This window comes from Lynx rufus, unplaced genomic scaffold, assembly GCF_022079265.1.
Source record: "Lynx rufus isolate CCGP_SWC_20201006 ecotype Redwood Valley unplaced genomic scaffold, mLynRuf1.p SCAF_29, whole genome shotgun sequence".
Lineage (NCBI taxonomy): Eukaryota > Metazoa > Chordata > Mammalia > Carnivora > Felidae > Lynx > Lynx rufus.
The window spans coordinates 1,354,942-1,377,031 of NW_025814844.1; the positions used below are offsets into that span (position 1 = coordinate 1,354,942).

General features: G+C 38.4%; 1 long non-coding RNA gene across 1 annotated transcript; it reads right to left on the bottom strand.

Moving 5' to 3' along the window:
• Window positions 1-609: 609 nt before the first annotated feature.
• Window positions 610-8,394, bottom strand: LOC124519884 (uncharacterized). Its single transcript, XR_006964214.1, has 3 exons — window positions 8,181-8,394; window positions 6,703-6,931; window positions 610-635 (listed from the first exon to the last, which is right to left on the bottom strand). It is a non-coding gene; the product is annotated as an uncharacterized LOC124519884 (long non-coding RNA).
• Between the last annotated feature and the right edge of the window lie 13,696 nt (window positions 8,395-22,090).

The following is a 22,090-nucleotide window of genomic DNA, read 5'->3' on the forward strand; positions in this document are numbered from 1 at the left end:
CTTAACCAAGCATTACCAAGACGACTTTGGCTTTTTGGGTCTTCTATCACTAGCGGAAACAACAATTTGATAAAGCACACCTTTTCTGAGACTTGTGCAGGTTGACAGCTCCATAGGGATGGCACCAGTGAAGGAAGATTATCGCCAGAAATAATAACAGATATATAGACTTAGGGAGATTGAAAAAACTTCTTTAACGTTTATTTTTGAGAGAGAGACAAACCACAAGCGGGCAGGGGCACAGAGGGAGACCCAGAATCTGAAGCAGGCTCCAGGCTCCGAGCTTTCAGCACAGAGCCCTCTGTAGGGTCTGAACCCCCCTGAGCTGAAATCAGTCGCCCAACCGACTGAGCCACCTGGGTGCCCCTAGACTTTTGGGAGATTTTAAAAGAGCTATGAAACTTGAGGACTAAATGAGGAAAAAGTGTGTTCTTCATTATGCTCATGCTTTTACATTTTTTATTTTATATGTACAAAAAAATATGTATGCAGTATCCATTATCCAAACAATGGAAAGGGATGCCATTTACTACTTACAGTTTATTTCAGAAATCAATGATATCTAACTTCATGTATTTTTGGCAACATACCTTCTTCTGGTACTCTGGTACTCCTTTCTCCAACTCCCGCTGCATCTGAAATAAGTCAAATATTATTTAGAATGTGTAAGGTAAACAAAAGACATTATAGAAATTACATATAGGTTATGACATGTGGTCTTGAAACAATACTTGTAGAGATTAAACCAAAGTTAGGGAGTGCTTACATAGAAAGACAATCATATGAATAAAATAAATTCCTACCTATTTTATGTTAGAGTTAGATAATTGAGAACAGATACATACATACACACACACGTATATATGTGTATATATATATGTGTGTGTGTATGTATATATATGTATATATAATGTGTGTATATTATATATATATAATGCTATTTAAGTGAAATTGATAAAAAGCACAATTAATATTGATCTATTGAATGTGTATAATCTCTGAAAGGTGATGTTTGATCTTACTGGTACAAAAAAGTTTAAACAAGAATCATATTGTATACTGAATTATTACTTGGAAATGATTAGAAAACCTGCCACTTATGAAAGTTTAATCAGTTTTTTACCTTAATGAATTGTTCCTTAAATTGGGCTTTCCATTCTTTCACTTTTAGAAAAACAATCTTTGAAGGAATGCTTTTGCTATTAATTTTTCAGGACTGACTCTTAAATACACATAAAATTAAGAAAGTGGGACTGTCATACTGTCATTTGGAAATACTACTGGCAAAAATTTGAGTAATAATATTTTGCTATCTGTATTATGACTAAAACACTCCTTTTCATATGCACACAAAGATTTCAGAAAATCTCTTTGAAGAAAGGAAAAATAGAGGGTTACAACAGTTTTCAAACTAAGCTTCTGATTTATAACTTTCTCAATTAGAGAGAAGGAAAACAATATACAATGTTCTTAAAAAAATTTTTTTTTTCAACGTTTATTTATTTTTGGGACAGAGAGAGACAGAGCATGAACGGGGGAGGGGCAGAGAGAGAGGGAGACACAGAATCGGAAACAGGCTCCAGGCTCTGAGCCATCAGCCCAGAGCCTGACGCGGGGCTCGAACTCCCGGACCGCGAGATCGTGACCTGGCTGAAGTCGGACGCTTAACCGACTGCGCCACCCAGGCGCCCCTACAATTTTCAATTGTAACTTTGTTTCCTTTGTCCAAATTAGGACCAAGTTTGGAAACACTTGACTTATTAAAGTTATGGTTATTTACTTACTTATGAAATGTGTACGAATATTTCCAACAGGTGACCCTTGAATAACACAGGGGTTGCGGTGCAGTCAAAAACCTGCATATAATTTTTCATCCCCCCAAAACTTAATTACTAATCACCTACTGTTGACCGGAAGCCTTACCGGTAACATAAAACAGTTGATTCGTACATGTTTTGTACAGTAGAATAAGCCAGGGCAAAAAAATGACACTGAAAAAAACAGAAGGAATAGGAAATACACTTACAGTACTATACAGTATCCAAAAATAATCCATGTGTAAGTAAAGTAGACCCACACAGTTCGAAACCATGTTGGTCAAGGGTCAACTGTATATTACAACTGTTCCTGTCTAGAATGTTCTTATTTAGATCTTTCTTATACAAGGTAGCCTCTCCCTGAATGCCCCAAACGGGCTCCAAAATAGCGTACTGAACATAATCAACAGTTGTGATAAGGATTCCAATGTCTTTACAAATGTAGGTGTGAGGACAAATGTTTTGGCTGACATGTTTCCCAATATTTTCAGAGACTGTTTTCCCTAATACTTTTTTTTAATTGAAGTATAGTTGACAGACAATGTTACACTCATTTCAGTATACAAATTCAGATTGGACAATTGTAGACACTATGCTATGCGCCCTACTGTACGTGTAGTTACCTTCTGTCACCATACAACATTAATACAATATTATTGATATTTCATATGCTGTATTCTTCATTCCTGTGACTTACCTATTTTATAACTGGAATTTGTACCTCTTCCTCCTCTTCACCTATTTTGTCCTTACTCTCTACCCACCTCCCCTCTACCAACCACCAATGTGTCCTCTGTAGTTATGATTCTGTTGACTTTGGTTTTTTTATATTCCACATGTAAGTGAAATCAGATGGTATTCATTTGTCTTTCTCCGATTTATTTCACCTAGCATAATACCCTCTAGGTCTATCAATGTCACAAATGGCAAAATCTCATTCTTTTTGATAGCCGAGGTATATTTCATTGTCTACATATTACACATCTTTATCCATTCATCTATCAATGGACACTTAGGTTGCTTCCATATTTTGGTTATTGCAAACAATGTTTCAATAAACATAGGGATGCACACAATTTTTCAAATTAGTGTTTTCATTTTCTTTGGGTAAATACGCAGTAGTGGAATTAATGAATATCTATTTTTAAGTTTTTGAGGAACCATAACACTTTTTTGACAATAGCAGGCCTTATAAAATGAATGGGACCTTATAAAATTCAGGCCTTATAAAATGAATGGGACATTACCATACCAGACTTATAAAATTAATAACTCAATCCCAGGTGATGGGAGAAGGCTTTATTCAAACAATTTTATATTACCATTAATATATACGATATAAAATATAAACCATGTTTTTTACATGACATGATTTAAGGAACTACCAAGGTAATGTTGCACCTTTTCCCTAAAAGCTCTTTTCCTAAATATTTACCTCTGTGACCTTTATGTTTATTTCTAGGTAGAAACTGTGTTTCGATGGTGAAAACAGCTTTCAAGTCCATGAATAAGGACACATGTGTACTTTTATGTATACCTTTCCATTTATCAGAAATATAAGAGGGTGAGAAAATTATACACAGAAAAACTATCAGCAAATTTTAATTCAAAGAACACTTTTAAAGAATTTTTAATTAGAAGGATTTTCTCATTACTGTTAGCATTCAAATACGGCCCATAGAAATCTAAGATTAGGATGGGGGCACTGCAGGATTGAGGGACAAGGAAGTCACAGCCATAGCCTCCATCTCTCCTTTAGTTAGACAGCTCTACTTCTCTCTGTTTTACACAATACAGTTTAATGCAAAAAAAAAATTACATTCTATTCTTTGAAAAAAATTATTTTGAAGGTATAAAAGTCACTAATTTAGTCAAAATCCCGAATTTTGCATAATAGACAAAAAGGGATCAGAGAGAGTGTTCTTTGCCTGAGGTCATGAAACCAACTAGATGCAGAACAGGAATACACTTCTGGTCTTACCAAGCCTAGAGTTCTATGCCAGTTACTTCCTCATAGGAAAAATATGTATATTTTAAGTATAACTCAGAGAAAATGAATACATAAACTTTGTCATGTGGCTCAATAATGTTTAGGTATGAGGCACACAATAGTAGCTCTCTAAATTACAAATTTTAAAGTCATGAATAAAAATAAAGGAACAGAAATTATGTTAACTCCTTTTAGTAGCAATTTTTAAGCAAAACTTTTTTAAACCACAGGACAGAGAATTTGAGAGAGAAAATCTTTAGGTGAAGCAAGCAAGCTGAAACTGAGGAAATTCTTCCTGAAAGAATGATTTATTTCTTCCAAAGAAAATTTGGTTTATCAAAATCAATCAACAAATGAGTGAACCCATGGTGTGGTTATTTATAGCAAAATTTAAAACCCGACAGATTTCTCTTTCCCATCTAGCATGCTTCTGTCTAACCTCTCATCATTAGTTGGTATGTACAAAAGACACAATTCGCTTTATTTATAATTTAAATCCAGTCAGAAATAATAGGTGAACCTTCACTTCTCACATTTGGACTTATCTCTCTCTCCCTCCCGACAGGAAGGGAGACTTACTTAACGGGTGAATTTGGGAGAAGGAGCTAAGCAGTGCTTGTGTGTTTCTGAGTCTCCTCTTTGAAAAATGTGCCTGCCCACAGTAACATGAATTTGGGTCTGCTCTCAGCTCTGTGGTAAGCACCCTGCCCCCGGGGTGGGTGTCAAGCATTTGTTTCCTCAATTGACAACTGTGTGGGGAAGTGCCCAATTTGGGAGGAAGCCCAGTGTGGCTAACATAACCTAAATCATATCCTCCAATCTGTTAGTGTGTATTAGTAATAAAGCTACTAAGTTTCTCTCCATCTCCCTGTCTCCTGTGTTCTGAATTTAGGAAGAGAAGAGCAGTGTTACTTGTCGCCTACCCAGTGTCACCTGTCACAGCTCCACCAAGAAAAATGACTAGACAACACTTACAGAAACATTCTCTTCTTCCTTGACTTCATAACTAATGTACATTGTTCAAAAGCAACGCCCACTCAAAAGAGAGAAAAAGTTGAAAGAAACCATTTTAGAAACAAACATAGAAAGTCAGACAAACTGAGGACACAGAGGAATACCTTCCAAATGAAAGAACATGACAAAACCTAAGGGAAAAAAAAACTAACAAAACTAAGAAAAAAAACTAAGAAAAAAAAGAGATAAGTGATGTACCTCATAAAGAGTTCAAGGTAAAGGTCATAAAGATGCTCAGTGAACTTGGGAGGAGAATGAATGGATCCAGTGATAACATCAACAAAGAGATAGAAAATATAAAAAAGGACCAATCAGAGCTGAAGTATACAATAACAGAAATACACTAGAGGGAATCAACAGCAGAGAAGATGCAGAACAGATCAACATTTTGCAAGACAGGGTAGTAGAAATCATCCAAGCTGAAAAACAAAAAGAAAAAAGAACTTTAAAAATGAGACTAGGGTAAAGGGCCTGTGGGACAACATCCAGTGTAATACTTGCATTCAAGGGGTTCCAGAAAAAGAAAAGAGAAACGGGCAAAGAACTCATTTGAAGAAATAAATCTTCATTTTAAAAATTCAAATATTTGCTTGATTTAGCTATTTATAAAATGCTCTACAATCGCTCAGCAAGATATTTTATAAAAATTGAAACAATGGTGCTATAAGTCAAAAAAAAAAAAGGAAAAAGAATAAAGAGTGCCATAAGTAAGAAAGCAATTAAAGATGTATTCTCATGTAAGAAAATAGCAAAAATTTAACTTAGAGAAATTAACATTTTTAGAGTTACCAGTTGATTTAATTCATAAAAAGGAATTACCGTGGATTCTTTTTTTGTTTAAAGTAGCCTCCATGCTTAGTGTAGAGCCCAATGCAGGACTTGAACTCATGACCCTGAGATCAAAACCTGAGCTGAAATCAAGAGACGCTGACATGACTGAGCCACCCAGGCACCCCCTTGGATTCTTTTAAATAGTAAACATTCATATGTTGTTAAGTGTTTGGAGGACGATCATTCGCTGACATACAGGGGTGCAAAAACTGGATAGCAAAACCTTCAAATGTTTATGAACCGCTGCCAACCGAAAATAAGTCCAAGCATCTAAGTGTACCTGTGGTCAGCAGGCAATAACATTTACTTTCTTTTTTTTTTTTTTTTTCAACGTTTATTTATTTTTGGGACAGAGACAGAGCATGAACAGGGGAGGGGCAGAGAGAGAGGGAGACACAGAATCGGAAACAGGCTCCAGGCTCTGAGCCATCAGCCCAGAGCCTGACGCGGGGCTCGAACTCCCGGACCGCGAGATCGTGACCTGGCTGAAGTCGGACGCTTAACCGACTGCGCCACCCAGGCGCCCCAATAACATTTACTTTCTAAAATCAAATTTAAATGAAAGCTTTTCAAGAAATTTAACATGGGTCAGTTTAGTTATATTTATTGAATGCAGTTAATACTAGGTGTCTCTTGTGGCGCACCTGGGTGGCTCAGTTGTTTTCAGTGTCCAAATCTTGATTTTGATTCAGGTCATGATCTCATGGTTTTGAGACTGAGCCCCACATTCGGCTCAGTGCTGAGCATGACACCTGCTTGGGAATCTCTTTCTCCCTCTCCTTTTGCCCCTCTCCTGCATGCACTCACTCATTCTCTCGCTAAAATAAAATAAAAATAAGTATCTCTTGGAAATGAGAGATCAAGGGACTAATATATATATGTAAAATTTATATATATATAAAATTTACCTCAGTTCTTTCTTAGCACATATAATTATGACTTTTACTTCGTATGTATTAGTTACTTAAACAACTCAGAATTTCACCAAATTAAAAGCAACAATTATATCAGATATCTGAAACCCAAAGTAAAACAGATGATATAACTTACCTTACACAAGGAAGTCTCCCAGTAGGCATATGACGGCCGTGGGTTTAAGGTAGGAATCACTAAGTTTCTTCTTGGAGTAAGGTTTCCATTGAGCACTGAATTATTTTCAAAATGTCCACAATAAGGTGTTTCCAGGCCTGGGCTCATAGTAAGAGTCCTGAGTGAAGTTTGATGCTGCTGTCTCTCCTCAAGAAGTTTTGTATTGCTCTCTGACAGTCTCTCATTAGTCCTGTGAAGATTAAAAAACACAAATACATTTTCTTTTTCCCTAAATCATTCCTAAATGACTTACATCTTTTTAAGTTTCCATAATAGTAAATAGCATTTGCCATTGAACGGTGTTTTAACTCTGAACATGTGACAGAGCACACCTACTATCTAAAATTATACTTTTAAAATTGTTCTAAAGAAATACTTATGTTTCCAGGGGGATCCCTAACTAACCATTCAAATTAGGGAAGGGAGAGAAGTGGCTATCAGTGATGTACATGGCTTAACGAATAATACTTGCTGTCTTCTGGAATGGCTGTACTGACAACATCCTTCAGGATGCCAGTATATATACACACTTATATTTAGTAAACCTGTTTACAGATATAAAAATAAACCATCCCTCAAAGACATTTTCAAGCGTTTGCTTTCACCACTCTTGTACATTTCACTTACTATCTCAAAGAAACTGAGCATTTGACACCGAGGAATCACTGAGACCAACAATCTCTAGGGGAGATAGTAGATGGCAGATGTGTGATCAGAAAGAATTAAAACAGCTACAGAGGCAATTAGCTTATAACAGTTACCAAGGCACTGGAGGCAGACTCTGCCCTTTCTGTCTTCAGTCTTCCACATACCTCCCTCCCACCACGGTGCTCTTTTTAGCCACTTTGGGAACTCTACTCCCCTTCAGCCCTGTGTGAGTCTTTCTGTATTTCACATGTATGCCATTATGTAAAGTAGAAAAACCATAAAGGATAGTTTGTCTCAAGGCCCACTCTAGTAATAATACCAAAGTTCACAATCAAGAGAATAAATGTACCAAGCTGCCAGGATGAGTAGTAGTAGTACTTGACCTTTTAGGTTAAAGATGCCATCTTCCAAAAATGAACTCATCGGCATTTCTATTTAGGGTACTTCTGACAAGCAATTTTATAATAATATGCTTCTAAATGAGAAAGCTTCAAACAATGCACTTAAAGACTAGCAGATCCGATCAATGGAAAATATACAGGGCAGGGGGTGCGGGGGTGGGGTGGGGTGGGAGAAGAGGTCCTGTAAAACCAAAAAGAAGAGGAGGGATGCAAACTGTCCTGGACTAACATTTTAAAGGTAAGTTCACTTAGAAACATCATTTTCCAAAATTACACGATCTAGTTGGCTTTCACTTCCTACTCATCTCATGATCTTGGCTCCACAGAAATTATGCTTTAGAGGCAAATGAATAAGCTAAATTTCTTGTCTATGATTCTGTTTTGACTTACCTGTTCAGCTCATTTCTCAAGGACTTTCTAACTTTTAATTCTTCTAGGTAGAGTTGCCTGTAGGTTTCCAACTCTGTTTTAGTAGAATCTTCTTGAGACGTCTTCATTGTAGAGACCTGAGATTCCAGATCTTTAATTCTAAGTTCCATTTGACTTCTCGTTGAAGCATGAGCATTTTCTCTTAACTGGTCCAAGTTTTCTTGAGCTGCTGCTTGTGCCTAAAGCAAATTGACAGGATAGTTTTAAAATAGCTATAATCTGAATAATTGATTATACCTGTTTCCTTTAGTTCTGAGTCAATGATTCAGAGAGCAATTTTAAAGGAAAAAAAAAGCCCAAGTGTAAAATATTTATCATCAATGTCAACTGAATTAAATATGATTTATAAAATTAAAGTTCAATCATTCTTGTATTAGTATTCACGCAATCTGATAATTCAAATAATAGAATCAATGACAAAATTTTAAAAGTCAACAATAAACTTAAGAATAATCCGAGTAGAGTGCAATTTTTAAATCATAAGTTTTCTTTTCCTCTTCATAGTGAGACTAGTTGTTTAAATCATCATTTTTTCTTATCCTCTCGATTTAGTAGGAACAATGATGAAAACTGAAATCTTTAAAGGGAGGAACAAATGCCTCCAGAAATCTACAAATTTCCATAAAGCAAGTAGAGGAAACCCGTACAATACATCTATCCAAAATGTAATTTGCAGTGAAATGAATGAAAGCACATTACAGATCAATCAATTAACCTGTAAAAACAAGTTGACTTCGTGTAATTTTTGTACTATGTCCAGTCGTGCTCTTTCTTCAATCTCCCGTTTATACTGTTCCACTTGACTGCGTTCTACCATATTCATTTCCATAAATTGTTTCAATTTTACTACTTCTCGTTGTAACTTCTTGTTATTGCTCTCTAGTTTTTCACGTTCTTCTTCGAAAGATTTCATTGATAACTCTTGTTGAAGAATTTGATTTTTTGCATCCAGGTGTAGACATTTTGAAGATGTAGTTTCCAGTTCTGTTGTAAGGACATCAGCCTGCATGAATAAAACACTATAGTTTGGAAGTGGAGTGAAAAGAGTCTAACTGAAAACTACGATCAAAATTTGTTTTCAGATTTTAAGTAATCTCTAAGCCCAGTGTGAGGCTTGAACTCACAATCTCAAGATCAAGAGTAACTGAGCCAGCCAGGCACTCAAAATTTTAAATAAACTCATTTGCAATAAAATGTTACCTGTCTTAGAATGTGGAACCTTAACTCAGAAAATCAAGAGCAAACTTAAAGCCATCAGGTGTTACTGAAATAGATCTTTGCTATCACTGTCTTTACTATACAACTTTTGCACTTGATTCTATACTTTTATTTTTCTATCATTCTTTCATATCTTTCATAAATAAGTCCCCTCTTAGGAGAAAGTCTCTTAGCCCTTCCCCCATCTTAACACTCCATCATTTTTAAAGAAGTTTTAGCAATATCATATTGACTTATGTTTGCCCGCATCCAAAAATACGTCCCAATATAAGACTCTGAAAATAAGACTCTAATTCGTGAATCTATAGGTAATGATTCTAATGCCACGGCCTTTTTCTGAGCTGCAAATGTTTTAATGCTAATTTGAACTGCATTCCCAGGAGAAATGATTCTCCAGGTTAAGAAATCACATCTCCCAGTATAAAACTTTAATTGGATAATCCACATATTTTTTTGAGGCAAAATAAAAACTTATTTCAATAATGTTATCTTGTAATCCTTTGTTACTTTCTAGAAAATAAGAGATCATACTAAACAACAACAACAACCACAACAACAAAACTGGCTGGAGTTTCAGTGATGCTGAGTTGGAAAGGTCTTCCATCCATTACATATGATTGGTAAGGCAAGGTGGGTGGATGTGGTCGTTTTATAAATTTGTTGATAGTTCTGTGAACATCCCTCCCCTTAAATATATGCTAGCTTCAGTAACTGGTTTCTAGTGAACAGAATATGCAGAAGTGCTGTGATTTTTAAGGCCAGCTTGGAAAATGTGATACAGCTTCCATCTGACTTTCTTTGTCTAGGGAAGCTCACCCTTAGAACCCAGCCACCACGTTGTGAGGAATCCCAGGCTACCTAGTGAGTCTTCATGTAGATACTCCAGCTGAGACTAGCCAACGTCCTAGACAAAGGCCAGCCTCAACAGCCAAACACGTGCATGAACAAGCCTTTAGATGATTCTAGTCTCCAGCTTCCAGTTATGCCAGCTGATGCCAAATGAAGAAGAAATGAGTTGCCCTACTCTGCTTTGCCTAAACTAAAGATTGGTGAACAAGATAAATGCTGTTTTGAACTACTATTGGGCTTTGAGGTGGCTTATTATGCAGCAGTAAATTACTACCACAGATACTGATACTAAAACCGGTGTGCTGCTATTGAAAAAAACCTGAAACTAAACTTCCTTTGAACCAGGAGGTAGGTGGAACCTGGAAAGATGTAGAAAAGCATAAGAATGAGACCCAAAAAGGGCCTCCATGAGACTCTTAGTGGAAACCTGATGGCCTGTGAAAAGGCTGACAGCAAGGGTTTCTAAGCAAGTGAAGAAAATGACACTGGAGGAAAGGGAAGTCATGCTACAAAATACCTGAAAGTAAAACGGATAGGAAAGAGAAACTAAAGAAAGACTATGCAACTGAAAGGAACCAGGACTTACTGGGTTCAAGTATCTGTTTCTCATTTACAGCCTCTCTACATGTGGAACTGTCAATGCCAAAATGAAGAAATGGCTTTTGGGTTATGAGAAAATCCAGGGTGCTACCAGGAAAACAGAAAGATTTAAGGTATGCCTCTAATTTCTTTAGGGATTTTAAAAGATTTTTTTTTTAAAGTAGGTTCCACACCCGACATGGGGCTTAAACTCAGCACCCAGAGATCAAGTGTCACATGTTCTACCAACTGAGACAGCCAGAAGCCCCAAGAGTAGACGAATTTTATTTATTTATTTATTTTTTTTTTTTTTAAATTTTTTTTCAACATTTATTTATTTTTTGGGACAGACAGAGCATGAACGGGGGAGGGGCAGAGAGAGAGGGAGACACAGAATCGGAAACAGGCTCCAGGCTCTGAGCCATCAGCCCAGAGCCCGACGCGGGGCTCGAACTCACGGACCGCAAGATCGTGACCTGGCTGAAGTCGGACGCTTAACCAACTGCGCCACCCAGGCGCCCCAAGAGTAGACGAATTTTAAAGGCATTGTCATATAAGAGCTTCACAGGAAACCTGAAGCGAAAAGCTGATCTCAAAAGGACTTGGGAGGGTCGCTTTGCTACAACACGGCATGAAATCCAGTACGATTTATAGAAAACTAAAAAAGTAAGAGATTTATAGTAGCAAACATGCTATTTGCTAGCTTGGACTAAAAGAGACCAAATCATGCAAAATGAAAAGAGGCCTTTGGGTCTTAGAAGTCCCACAGGGAGGAAGCAGGATGAAAAAACAGCTGCAAATACAGGTCATTCCTTATGAAAAGGAAGGAACCAAGAGCTCAAAGAGTAAAGAAAGGGAAGAGACATGGAGAAAGTATTCCCGTGGTTAGGACTAAGTCCTAACTTAAGAACTGACAGCATGCATCAGGCTATATTTCAAAACTCTTATGAACTAGGGTGCTTCCCATCTACGTTTTCTGAATGGGAGAGTCTTCAGCAGTTGACTAGAATGTTGTATTTGTGAGTGGTAAATAACTGTCTCTTTCGTTCTCAAGTCCTCATATTGAGAACACTTGCACTCAAGGGGCTATACTTTGGATACCATAACCCAGGCAGCTTATCCCCACTGCACTTGATTAAGATGGTAAGATCTTGGACTCAAGCCCTGAACCTGATGCCATGATAACTGAGACTTGCAGGAGGTATGGGGTGGGGGGTGGGGGGAGTGAATGTATTGTTCAGGTGGGAGGAATACAAACATTTGTGGCCAGAGGGTAAATTAACCTGCTTTTTAAAGGTGTCCATAGGTTTCAAATATTAATTCCATTAAAACAAAGACCATGGAATAACCTTAGTGACTTGCTCCTAATGAACAGAATATGTGAATATGATGCTGTGTGTATTCCAAGCCTAGGTGACAAAAGACGATACAGATTCTGCCTTGCTCTGTATCTCAGGCTTCTTACTGGGAATCTAGCTCCCCATCTAGTGAGGAAGTCTAGGCCACAAAGAGGGTCTAGGTGTGTCAGTTTAAGTGTTTCTGCTGCCTCGTGAACTGAAGTCCCAGGCAACAGCCAGCATCAACAACCAGACGTTAGAGAACAAGTCTTCAAATGGATCCAGCTCCAAACCTTTCAGTTGCCCCATCTGAAGCTGAGCGGGACAGACACTAACTGTCCTGGCCAGACTTTTCCTAACAGATTTGTGAACAAAAGAAATCTAACCTTTGGGGAGTTTGTTAAGAAAGAAACAAAAATGATAAATGGAACAGTGGATGAAAAAAAAGAGATGACACATAAACTTGTATAGGAGAAGTTGGTCTCCATTAAAGTAGGATGTAATAAATGCTGATTAATTTATTAACAACCAACAGTGCTAATAAGAAGCAGATAACTAGAAGCAAGATCTAAGAAGTTTTTCTCTCAGTTTTTCCCCAGTTAGGATCATATTAGCTGTTCATTTTCCATATATGGCCTTTATTATGTCGAGGTATGGTTCCTCTAAGCCTACTTTGTTGAGGTGTGCTGCTATTCAAAACATCCATCATGACCATATGATCCTGTCAATCGATGCAGAAAAGGCCTTTGACAAAATTCAGCACCCTTTCTTAATAAAAACCCTTGAGAAAGTCGGGATAGACGGAACATACTTAAAGATCATAAAAGCCATTTATGAAAAGCCCAAAGCTAGCATCATCCTCAATGGGGAAAAACTGAGAGCTTTTCCCCTGAGGTCAAGAACACGACAGGGATGCCCACTCTCACCGCTGTTGTTTAACACAGTGTTGGAATTCCAGCATCAGCAATCAGGCAACAAAAGGAAATCAAAGGCATCAAAATTGGCAAAGATGAAGTCAAGCTTTCACTTTTTGCAGATGACATGACATTATACATGGAAAATCCGATGGACTCCACCAAAAGTCTGCTAGAACTGATACATGAATTTAGCAATGTCGCAGGATACAAAATCAATGTACAGAAATCAGTTGCATTCTTATACACTAACAATGAAACAACAGAAAGACAAATAAAGAAACTGATCCCATTCACAATTGCACCAAGAAGCATAAAATACCTAGGGATAAATCTAACCAAAGATGTAAAAGATCTGTATGCTGAAAATTATAGAAAGCTTATGAAGGTAATGGAAGAAGATAAAAGACATGGAAAGACATTCCTGCTCATGGATTGGAAGAATAAATATTGTCAGAATGTCAATACTACCCAAAGCCATCTACACATTCAATGCAATCCCAATCAAAATTGCACCAGCATTCTTCTCGAAACTAGAACAAGCAATCCTAAAATTCATATTGAACCACAAAAGGCTCCGAATAGCCAAAGTCATTTTGAAGAAGACCAAAGCAGGAGGCATCACAATCCCAGACTTTAGCCTCTACTACAAAGCTGTCATCATCAAGACAGCATGGTATTGGCACAAAAACAGACACATAGACCAATGGAATAGAATAGAAACCCCAGAACTAGACCCACAAACGTATGGCCAACTCATCTTTGACAAAGCAGGAAAGAACATCCAATGGAAAAAAGTCTCTTTAACAAATGGTGCTGGGAGAACTGGACAGCAACATGCAGGTTGAAACTAGACCACTTTCTCACACCATTCACAAAAATAAACTCAAAATGGATAAAGGACCTGAATGTGAGGAAACCATCCAAACCCTAGAGGAGAAAGCAGGAAAAGACCTCTCTGACCTCAGCCGTAGCAGTCTCTTACTTGACACATCCCCAAAGGCAAGGGCATTAAAAGCAAAAATGAACTACTGGGACCTTATGAAGATAAAAAGCTTCTGCACAGCAAAGGAAACAACCAACAAAACTAAAAGGCAACCAACGGAATGGGAAAAGATATTTGCAAATGACATATCGGACAAAGGGCTAGTATCCAAAATCTATAAAGAGCTCACCAAACTCCACACCCGAAAAACAACCCAGGGAAGAAATGGGCAGAAAACATGAACAGACACTTCTCTAAAGAAGTCATCCGGATGGCCGACCGGCATATGAAAAGTTGCACAACGTCGCTCCTTATCAGGGAAATACAAATCAAAACCACACTCAGATATCACCTCACACCAGTCCGAGTAGCCAAAATGAAAAATCAGGAGAGTATAGATGCTGAAGAGGATGTGGAGAAACGGGAACCCTCTTGCACTGTTGGTGGGAATGCAAATTGGTGCAGCCACTCTGGAAAACACTGTGGATGTTCCTCAGAAAATTAAAAATAGACCTACCCTATGACCCAGCAATAGCACTGCTAGGAATTTACCCAAGGGATACAGGAGTACTGATGCATAGGGGCACTTGTACCCCGATGTTTATAGCAGCACTCTCAATAGCCAAATTATGGAAAGAGCCTAAATGTCCATCAACTGATGAATGGATAAAGAAATTGTGGTTTATATACACAATGGAGTACTACAGGGCAATGAGAAAGAAGGAAATACGGTCCTTCGTGGCAACGTGGATGGAACTGGAGAATGTGATACTAAGTGAAATAAGCCATACAAAGATACCATATGGTTTCACTCTTATGTGGATTCTGAGAAACTTGACAGAAACCCATGGGGGAGGGGAAGGGAAAAAAAAAGAGGTTAGAGGGGGAGAGAGCCAAAGTATGAGAGACTCTTAAAAACTGAGAACAAACTGAGGGTTGATGGGGGGTGGGAGGGAGGGGAGGGTGGGTGATGGGTACTGGGGAGGGCACCTTTTGGGATGAGCACTGGGTGTTGTATGGAAACCATCTTGACAATGAATTTCATATATTGCAAAAAATAAAATAAAAATAAATAAAATGAAAAATAAGCCATCATGAATGGATGTTATAGTTTGTTATAGTTTGTCAAATTATTTTTCTGCATCTATTGCAATGATATGATTTTATGCTTTTTTGAAAATTAATATGAGGTATCACATTCATTGATTTGCAAATATTGAACCACCCCTGCACACCAGGGATAAATCCCATTTGCTTATAGTCAATGATTTTTTTTAAACGTTTATTTATTTTTGATAAAGTGCACAAGCAGGGGAGGGACAGAGAGAGATGGAAACACAGAATCTGAAATAGGCTTCAGGGTCCCAGCTGTCAGCAGATCCTGAAACTGGGCCCAAACCGAAGGACCTTGAGATCGTAACCTGAGCTGAAGTTGGATGTTTACCTGACGAAGCCACCCAGCTGCCCCTGCCCCTGGTGAATGATTTTTTAATGTATTGTTGGATTCAGTTTGCTTATTTTCTTGATGATTTTTGCATGTTCATCAGAGATGCTGGCCTGTAATTCTCTTTGTGGTGTCTTTATTTGGTTTTGGTATCAGGGTAAAGCTGGCATAGAATGAATTTGGAAATTTCCCTTCCTTTTATGTTTTTCTGGAACAATTTGAAAAGGACAGGTTAAACTTTTTCTTTTTTCTTTCTTTTTTTTTTGGTATTAGCTCTTCTTTACATGTTAAAATTTACATCTGAAGTCATCTGGTCCTAGACTTGTGTTTGTTGAGAGTTTTTTTGATTCCTGATTCAGTTTCCTTGCTGGTTATTGATTTTTTTTTCAAATTTTCTATTTCTTCTTGTTTTAGTTTGGTAAGTTATATGTTTCTAGGAATTTTTTCATTTCTTCTAAGTTGTTCAATTTGTTGGCATATATTTTTTCACAATATTCTCTCATAAATGTTTGTATCTCTGTGGTGTTGGTTCTTATTTCTACTCTCACATTTGTGGTTTTATTTATTTCGGTCTTTTCTATTTTCTTGTTGATTACTCTGGCTAACGCCTTATCAGTTTTATTAATTTTTACAAAGAACCAGCTCTAGATTTCATTGATCTGTTCTAGTTTTATCTGTTTTTTGTTTATCATTCATTTCTGCTTTAATCTCTTTTTTAAATTTTATTTTGAGAGAGACCACACATGAGTGGGGGATGGGCAGAGAGAGAGAGAGAGAATACCAGACAGGTTCCATGCTGCCAGCACAGAGCCTAACACGGGGCTGGATCTCACTACTGTGAGATCATGACCTGAGCCAAAATCGAGTCAGACACTTAACCAGTGAAGCCACCCAAGGGCCCCCTGCTCTGATCATTACTTGCTTTCTTCTGCTGGCTTCAGGCTTCATTTGTTGTTCTTTTTCTAGCTCCTTTAGGTGTAAGGTTAGGTTGTTTGAAATTTTTCTTGCTTCTTGAAGTAGGCTTATATTGCTTTGTACTTCCCTCTTAGGACTACTTTTGCAGCATCTCAAAGGTTTCAGACCATTGTTTTCTCATTTCCATTTGTATACATGTATTTTTAAAATTTCTTCTTGTATTTCCTGCTTAACCCATTCCAGTGTAGTAGCACGTTATTTAACCTGCATGTATTGTTTTGGCCTGTTTTTTGTTTGTGATCCATTCTTGAGAATATTCCATGTACACTTGAAAACAACGTGTGTTCTGTTTTAGGATGGAACGTTCTGAAAAAATCTCTTAAGTCCAATCTGGTCCACTCTGCCATTCAAAGCCAGTGTTTCTTTTTTTTTTTTTAATATATGAAATTTATTGTCACATTGGTTTCCATACAACACCCAGTGTGCATCCCAACAGGTGCCCTCCTCAATACCCATCACCCACCCTCCGCTCCCTCCCACCCCCCATCAGCCCTCAGTTTGTTCTCAGTTTTTAAGAGTGTCTTATGCTTTGGCTCTCTCCCACTCTAACCTCTTTTTTTTTCCTTCCCCTCCCCCATGGGTTCCTGCTAAGTTTCTCAGGATCCACCTAAGAGTGAGCACATATGGTATCTGTCTTTCTCTGTATGGCTCAAAGCCACTGTTTCTTAGGTGATTTTCTGTTATGTATTTTTTGGTGATTTTTTTTTATTAAGATCTATTGATGTAAATGGGGTGTTAATTTGCCCTATTACTGTATTGCTATCAATTAGTTATTTTATGGTGGTTATTGTTTTATGTACTTGAATGCTCTCATGGTGGGTGCATAAATATTTACAATTGTTAGATCTTCCTATTGGATTGTACCCTTTATTATGATATAGTAGCATTCTTTGGCTCTTGCTACAGTGTTTGTTTTTGGTTAAGTTTATTTATTTTGAGAGAGACAGAGCAGGGGAGGGACATAGAAAGGGGGTGAGAACATTTCAAGCAGCCTCCATGCTGTCAGCCTGGAGCCCAACATGGGGCTCAAAGCCACCAGCCATAAGATCATGACCTGAGCCAAGACCTAGTCGGTCGCTCAAATGACTGAAGCACCTAGGTGCCCCACAGTGTTTGTTTTAAGGACTCTTTTGTCTAACAAAAGTATCGCTACTTTTTCTTTTAACGTGATAAATTTTTCTCCATCTCCTCATTTTCATTTTTTTAATAGAATTTATTGTCAACTTGGCTAACATACAGCGTGTACAGTGTGCTCTTGGTTTTGGGGGTAGATTCCTGTGGTTCATCACTTATAGACAACACCCAGGGCTCATCCCAACAAGTGCCCTCCTCAATGCCCACCACCCACTTTCCCTTCTCACCCACCGCCCCCCCATCAACCCTCTATTTGTTCTCTGCATTCGAGTCTCCTATGGTTTGCCCCTCTCCTTCCTTCTCTGTTTGTAACTAGTTTTCTCCTTCCCTTCCCCCACGGTCTTCTGTTAAGTTTCTCAAATTCCAATATGAGCGAAAACATATGATATGTCTTTCTGTGACTTATTTCATGTAGCATAATACCTTCCAGTTCCATCCACATTGCAACAGATAGCACGATTTCACTCTTTCTCCTTGCCAGGTAGTATTCCAGTGTATATATAAACCACATCTCTATCCATTCATCAGTTGATGGGCATTTAGGCTCTTTCCACAATTTGGCTATTGTTGAAAGCACTGCTATAGACATTGGAGTACATGTGCCCCTATGAATCAGCACTCCTGTATCCTTTGCATAAATTCCCAGTAGTGCTATTGAGGGGTCATAGGGTAGTTCTAATTTCAATTGTTTTGAGGCACCTCCACACTGTTTTCCAGAGCGGCTGCACCAGGTTGCATTACCACCCACAGTGCAAGTATCCCCTCAATTTTAATCTGCAGGTGAATTTATGTCTAAAATGAGGTTTTTATAGGCAGCATACAGATGGGTCGTGTTTTTTAATCCATCCTGTCACCCTAGGTCTTTTGGTTGGAGTGTTTATTCCATTTATATACAAAGTAATTATTGACAGGTATCTATTTATTGTCATTTTACTACTTGTTTTGTGGTTGTTTCTGGAGATTTTCTCAAATCCTTTATTGTTTTTCTCTCTGATGTCTTTCCAATTTGCTTTAATGATATATTTGGATTTCTTTCTCTTTATTCTTTGCATGTTTATTAGTGGGTTTTGGTATATGATAAGCATTAATTGGTATATCACCTCCTCTGCGTGTAGCAGTCTATATTAAGTTGATGGTCAATGAAGTTAGAACTCATTTTTTTTCTCTTCCACATGGTTTAGATAATCTATTATATTGTATATCCTGTTTTGGGACACTCCTTGACTGATTTTTTTTACAGAAATATACAACTGCTTTTGCATTTTCTGCCTTTATACTGTCACTTTTGATCTCTCCTTTCCACTCAGAGTCCCTGATAATATTTCTTACAGGCTGATTTAGTGGTCACGAAATCCTTCCATTTTTGAGAAATTCTTTATCTCTCCTTCTATTATGAATGATAGCCTTACTGGACAGAGTATATTTGGCTGCAGATTTTTCTCATTCAGCACTTTGAATATATCATGCCTTTTCCTTATGCCTTGCAAAGTTTCTGTTGAAAAATCTGCTAGATTTGTGGGTTTCCCCTTGGAAGTTAATGACTTGTTTTGCTGCTTTTAAGATTTGTAGTAGTGGGGCGCCTGTGTGGCTCAGTCAGTTAAGCATGACTTGATCTTAGCTCAAGTCGTGACCTCGCAGTTCGTGGGTTCAAGCCTCCAGTGGGCTCTGCACTGACAGCACAGAGAGCGCTTGGGATCCTCTCTCTCTCTCTCTCTCTGCCCCTCCCGTGCTTGTGTCTGCGTTCTGTCACAGAAAAATCAAAATAAAAAAAAACCCAAAAGAACAAAACACTAAAAAAAAAAAAAAGATGTTAGCAGTATATTTTGCAAATTTAATTACAACATGTCTTGGGTGTTGATTTTGATGGAAGTTCTTTGTGTCTCCTGGATCTCGATGTCTGTTTTCTTCTCCACATTAGGGAATTTTTCAGTTATTGTGTCTTCAAATCAATTATCTGTCCCCTTCTCTCTGTCTTCTTCTTCTGGGACTCCTATCATATGAATGTTTTTACATTTGACGGAGTCACCGAGTTCCTTAAGTCTATTCTTGCATTGGATAATTCTTCTTTGTCTTCTTCAGCTTCATTGTTTTCCATTACTTTGTCTTCTAGGTCATTAATTTGTTCCTCTGCTTCTTCCAGCTTGCTGTTCATTTTACTGCACCCTTCATCTTTGATCCTTGAACTCTTTTATGTCTGTGGTAAGGGTCTCACTGATGTCTTCCATTCTTTTCTCAAGTCCACTGAATATCCTTATGATCATGGTTTTAAATTCTCCATTAGGCGTGTTATATACATCTGTCCCATGTTGGTCTCTGGCCATGGCCTTATCCTGTTCTTTCCTTTGGGATAAATGCCTCTGTCTTTTCATTTTGTTTAAGTATCTGCCAGCTTCTGTGTCTTAGAGAAGCCAGTTATGTCACCTGCTCCTGAGAGTAATGGACTTAGGAAAAAGACGTCATGTAATGCCCAGGGTCTAGCTCTTCAGGGAGTGTCACCAGTGTGTGCTGCATGTGTCCTGCTGTTGTGTTCTGGCTATGCTATCCTTCAGGCCAGTCGTCTGCAGAGGCTCTCCTTGCCTGGTCTGGTGAGTGTTTGGTCCCTGGCCTGAATGTAGCGAGTTTTAACCAGGTGTGCTCTGGTCTGCTTATGAAATGAGACCTGTCACCACCTCTACTGGAACTGAGGCCAAGGGAAACTCTCTGGTTGGGAGATGTGGTGTGGGCAGGCATTTGTCCTGGCCTTCTGGGGGAGGGGTCTGCTGTGCTGGAACTCAAGCAAGAGTGATTGAGAAGAGTAGTTCCACCAGAGTTCAAGGCGGTGGTGCATGGTGTAAGCAAGTTAGGTAGCCAGTGTTACCAATGCACTGATTCCTGCAGGTGGCTTTATGTTTGTGGTGAGGGGCAGAAGGAGATGGTGGCAGCCAGCGGCTTTTTTCCTACAGACAGGTCTCTCTGAACTTTGCCTCTGAGGGACGTGCTCTGAGAAGAGCAAATAATCTCCCCACTGTGTGCCCCAGGCACTCTTCACTGTATCCATGCTGTATGCTCCCACGTTGTTTGCCTGCCCTCTGTCCAAGAGCAGTGCTGTACCTCAGGGCTGTAACCCAGCTAAACCGGATGCACTTTAAAACTCCAGACTTTAAGCACTACTGGTTGCAAGAACTCACGCAATGCAGCCCCTATTGTTTTCCAAGCCAGTGGGTATGGGGAAATGTCCTCTTTGTGCGTTCCCCTGTGCGTTCCTCTCTCTCACCCTTATCCACAACCTCGACTCCCTCCCCTCTGCAGCAGCCAGGATCTGTTCCTCTTCTAGACGACATTTCTGCATCAAGGACCTTCTTTGATGTGTCTTCTTCTCTCCCTTTTGTTGTGGAGTTTGTTCTGTCCGTCTTCATGTCGATTTCTGGGGTATTCAGGGTGAGCTGATTGTTATCTAGTTGTATTCGTGGGATGAGGCAAGCCTAGAGTCCTCCTACTCCTCTGCCATCTTCCTGTGTCTAAGTTTCCTAAGATTCCCTTCAATTACAACAATTCTTACAAGTAGGCAGGAATGCCTCTTTAGAATTTCCCCTCAAGTTAAGGTAGAAGCACAGAGACATATAATTTGAAGACAAAAGTTGAAAAACCAGAAAGAGTCAATCTGATAACCAAAATTGGGCCTTTGATCTGATTTCAATTAAAGGAAATATGCAGCTTTGAGTATTTTTTAATCCATTGAATACTCAAACTTCATTCTCCTTCCCTCAGTGAGGAAATAAAGAGAATGTTATGAAATCATTTTTCATCTTCTCAGTAGCACAACAAATGTACTGTCCTTTAGCACGACTTCAATTAACTGCACATTCTCCTTTACCTTACTCCAACCTTGTTTGTGGGGGGAGGGAAGACCATTTCATTTTTGTGTTGTCCCACAATGCTTCTCCATATCATACAAGTTGGCTTCAAAAATTTTTTGTCATTCAAATTACTAATCTACTATTTGTCTCTGATAAATCTACTTAATACTACCTCACTTTGTACAGCTGTATTATTTGAATGATGTAATGTTTATTCCATTCATTATACGCTGAGCTATAACGCATAGCTATGCATATCTTTCTATTTAAGTGAAAGAAAGCGATACAGGCTACTGTGTTTTCCAAGAATGTAGGATCTGTGCCAAGAACAGGATTAACACCAGTGTTACACACAAGAACCAGGTCAGAAGAGGATCTCATTGTGAATTGCAAGATGATGGATTAGCAAGATTGCTTAATAGGAAAGAGGAATACCCCAGAGTTAATCTTTTCCTTCCTAGATGGTGAAGCGTATGGGTGAGTCTATGCATTATAATGAGAGAATAAAATAAAATGAAGTAAACGGTAGACTGAGTCAAGACATCCTATGGCCAAGATTTGATGGCAATGAAAGTGGGCAGCACTGACTGAGAGACTAAA